The following is a 3,204-nucleotide window of genomic DNA, read 5'->3' on the forward strand; positions in this document are numbered from 1 at the left end:
ACCTCAATGTTTTGTGATGCTGACATGAATTGACCGGGTGGATGAGTTCTCTCAGAGAATTCACACATTCAATTTTTGTTGTTGTTGTATTTTACCCTCTTTTTCTCCGCAATTTCATGATATCCAGTTGCATGACCCGCCAAAAAACATGACCCGCCAAAACGTGCTTCTTAACACCCGGCCGCTTAGCCCGGATGCCAGTTGCACCAATGTGTCGGAGGAAACACTGTTTGTTTAACTGACCACGGAAGTCAGCCTGCAGGCGCCCGGCTCGCCACAAGGAGTCGCTAGAGCACGATGAGCCAAGTAAAGCCCCCCCAGCCAAACCCTCCCCTAATCTGGACAACGCTGGGCCAATTGTGCGCCACCCTATGGGACTCCCGGTCACGGCCGGTTGTGACACAGCCTGGGATCGAACCCGGGTCTGTAGTCTCTGAAGCTGAAAAAATCTCTGAAGCTGGGGACTCATATCTCCCTCAATAGCTTTAAGCACCAGCTGTCAGAGCAGCTCACAGATCACTGCACCTGTACATAGCCCATCTGTAAACAGCCCATCTATCTACCCCCCTCATCCCCATACTGTATTTATTTATTTATCTTGCTCCTTTGCACCCCAGTATCTCTACTTGCACATTCATCTTCTGCACATCTACAATTCCAGTGTTTAATTGCTATATTGTAATTACTTTGCCACCATGGCCTATTTATTGCCTTAACTTACCTCATTTGCACTCACTGTATATAGACTTTTTGTTTTCTTTTGTTCTACTGTATTTTTGACTGTATGTTTTGTTTATTCCATGTGTAACTCTGTGTTGCTGTATGTGTCGAATTGCTACGCTTTATCTTGGCCAGGTCGCAGTTGCAAATGAGAACTTGTTCTCAACTAGCCTACCTGGTTAAATAAAGGTGAAATAAAAATGTAAAAAAAAATAAAAGTAGTGACGCCTCAAGCACTGCCATGCAGTGCCTTAGACTGCTGCACCACTCGGGAGGCCCAAATTCACACACCATTTAGATTGGGAGTAATTAGCATTATGAAAACCAACCCTTGAGACAACCAAACCCAGTCTCCCCTACAGGGGAAGAAATACCTGGGCTTTACGGGTTGAGGGGTTGGTAAGAGTGATTAGCTGTTGGTGTGTGAATCACTGGTTGTCTGTATTTACAATGTTTGTTTTTTTTTGTACATTTTGTATTTATTAAGAGATATATTACAAATGGCTAGACTCCTCTGGGTGTCTTGAAGTTCATTCCGACAGTTGGCTGGGTGACCTGCAGTTTGGACAGACTGCCGAAGTCCAGTAGTTTGATCATCTCCTTGGTGTCAGTGTCCAGCTCTATGATTTCCTGGTCAAGAGCAGAAACCTCTGGGACGTAGTTGTCCCTCCTCTCCCTCTCCTCCTCCTGCAGCTTGATGGAGATGCCTCTGACGGGACCCCTCTGGATGCGCTTCATCAGATGGGTCACATACCCAGCGATCTTGTTACGCAGCTTCTTGCTGGGGATGATAGCGATCTCTTCACACACCCTCTTGTTGGTGTGGAAGTCATTTCCCAGCCGGGTGTAGTACTTCTCAATGATGACCCGGGCGGCTTTTTTCACCGTCTTGGTCCTGACTCGTCCCATGTTGAATCGGGCTGGTAGAAGAGCTGTATTTACAATGTTAACAGGTGGCGGTAGTTCAGGCTCATTTCAAAGGAGGTGTGTATCTTACTGCAGGTGATGGTACTATGTTTATTCTGCATGACTTCCCTTACATTGAAGGATGCCAGATGAGAGGCGAGGATAAACATCAGCTAATCGTTGGGGAAGCATGACTCACACTGAGAGTCATCCCTCTGGCTGCAATGATTTAGCAAAGAAATCTATACTCTCTAGGCCCACTAGACAGACGTCTTAATATGAATATCTATTGTTCTACACATGAGGAGCAGAATGAACACATTTGGTGCACACATGGTTCAGACATCTGCAGCCATGCAGTGAGCAGGTTGACTCGTATCGTTAATGTCAGGGTGTGTTTATTAGGATGAATCACTTCATGTGTCATTGCCATCAAGCTCCGCTCTATCCTGGCATGGCCCAGAGCCTCTCTATTAAACACTAGGATTAAAGGCCTCAGAAGTTCAATGCCTGCTGCTTAAATACTAATATAAATCTGTCTTGTTTGCATTGCAGGAGAAAGTAGCATTGTGCTAAATGTTTCACATCACTGATCCAGCTGCATACGCAATGCAGGTACTTTGATTTACTGCCTGGTAGAGTAAATTAAAACATTTCTCAAGGCCTCCCCACTCTGGCTTGTCCAATAAAAAGACCCATTGTCCAAGCAAGTCCTCCCCAAGCAAATCCTGCTTGGGAAGCAGATGAGCAACTTGTGGGGAAGAATATATACTATTCTACACAGAAGCCAAGGTGGTGGCTCATCCCTGGTATGAGAATATGCTCTGTCTAAGGCATGAAATGAGGCATGTAAGTCCCTGGACTTTGTAGTCAGAAGGAAAATACTACCTTTTTCCTTCAACTCCAGGATAACCAAGCAGAAATCCATTGATAGATGGAATCTTGTCATCCAACAAATCACCCACTTAATACACCTTGGGACCTATGTGAATACCAACAATTCCCTCAAGAGATCATAAGATAATACCTTTTTTAATTTAAACGTTTAATACTTTCACATGTATTGAATAACAGAAATACATACACTCAAGTGATTCATCTATAAAATAACCAGAACCTGCAAAGTGAATGAATCTGTTAAATCTGTTACAAGGAGTCCAGTATGTGTCTCTACACGGGAGGCTGTGTAGAGTTCAGGTAAAATGGATACTTCCCAGTTCAGGCTTTTGTGAGTGTGACCCTCCCCCCGTTATGTTACAGCCCCACTATTGCATGATTGATGGCATTAAATTGCATTTATCCAAGTTTTATCAGGATTTACAGGGCTCCCTTACCACAGGTTTCCACTCTCTCATTCCTCTGCAGGGCTGCGTCTGGTTACTGAAGATTGATGACCTGACCGGCACCGTGTGACAAAATCAACCGCACCCAACACACTGATGGACGAACATATGTACATTTTAAGTTTGTAATGGAAAATGCCAATCTTGGTCTTTGGGGCCAGGAAATTGTTTTTCTCATTATTGGGAAACGCCACTTCATTTCCCATATACAAGCCCTTGATTAATTTCAAAAGGA

The 3,204-nt window shown here is 44.3% G+C and overlaps 1 pseudogene; it reads right to left on the reverse strand.

The window, feature by feature from the left end:
• Window positions 1-1,179: 1,179 nt before the first annotated feature.
• On the reverse strand, window positions 1,180-1,650 carry LOC106607915 (small ribosomal subunit protein eS17 pseudogene; annotated as a pseudogene).
• Window positions 1,651-3,204: the final 1,554 nt, after the last annotated feature.

Source organism: Salmo salar, chromosome 06, assembly GCF_965601325.2.
Source record: "Salmo salar chromosome 06, fSalSal1, whole genome shotgun sequence".
Taxonomy (NCBI): domain Eukaryota; kingdom Metazoa; phylum Chordata; class Actinopteri; order Salmoniformes; family Salmonidae; genus Salmo; species Salmo salar.